The sequence below is a fragment of the Morone saxatilis genome, unplaced genomic scaffold (genome assembly GCF_004916995.1).
Source record: "Morone saxatilis isolate NCDOM2014 unplaced genomic scaffold, NCSU_SB_2.0 Contig7, whole genome shotgun sequence".
Taxonomy (NCBI): domain Eukaryota; kingdom Metazoa; phylum Chordata; class Actinopteri; family Moronidae; genus Morone; species Morone saxatilis.
Window position 1 is genome coordinate 11435949 of NW_023340246.1, and position 1118 is coordinate 11437066.

Sequence of the window (1118 nt, forward strand, 5' to 3'; positions counted from 1 at the left end):
GAAACCTTGGAAGAGACATATTTTAACTGCATGTGATCAAAGCTGACGTTACATGCTTTACAGCTTTAAATCTTTGAGTGGGCATGGTTTATCTTTGTCTGTTTCTTTATATTATTGTATTCCAGAAATCACATGGTATTCTCCACCAGTGACTCTGACTATCCTGCTATTTAAAGATCACTCTGGCTGAGTCATACAAATACAGAGGAATTTGCCTTGACAGCAGACTATCATTCAAGATTCATATTAACAATTGACTCAAAAATTAAATATCAAACTGGGCTTGTATAAAATTACAGGAGGTCTATCTTCCTTCAACTGTATTGTCAACCTGCCTGTCTGTGACTGTGGAGATATTCAGAATTGTCTTGCTGCCCCATCAACACTTTAGCAGTTATAATGTGTTTTTTTTCTTCACTTTTTTAAACATTTTTCAACTTTTCAACTTAGTTCAAACCATAAAATGTTCCACATCATAAAGACATTATGAAATGTACTCAATGTTTCATTCCCATTCATACTAAGTAGTATCTTTCCCACTATACACCTTCAGCAGCTTCTTTATACAAATTAAAGCCAGCTATTCAGTTTGGCATCAGCCTTTCAATAAACCTCAAAATATCCCATATCGTTAATACATTATTGATATTATTAAACGTTTTCTTTGGGAATTGTTTGGTTACTTCAAACTGTTAAAGCTAAATAAAGAAATTGTTCTGTCAAATTGGGTATGTAATTGGGTGGGAAAATTGTTTTGGGTGGGTTATAATTTGGGCTTTTTTTTGTACTATTTTGGCAGCTTCCTTTTTATGCTCTACAACAGGGGTTGTCTCCCACTAGGGGACGCCAAAGATTCATGGGGGGTCGTGAGGAGGTACATTTTAATGTGTGTAGGAAAACTTTTAAAAATTACCTACATATCTCATCGTCTATTAATTGATTAATTACACTATTATAACACATACCTGCCAGAAAATTGTTTAAAAAAGTTCCCCAAAAATCTCTGATGTAATATTCACAGGTAATCATCTGCTCAAAAATCATCCAAATTGCTAATTTCCCAATTTACAGTAAGAACTGTTTTAATTTATTAGTAATTACTTACACTACTAGTTACT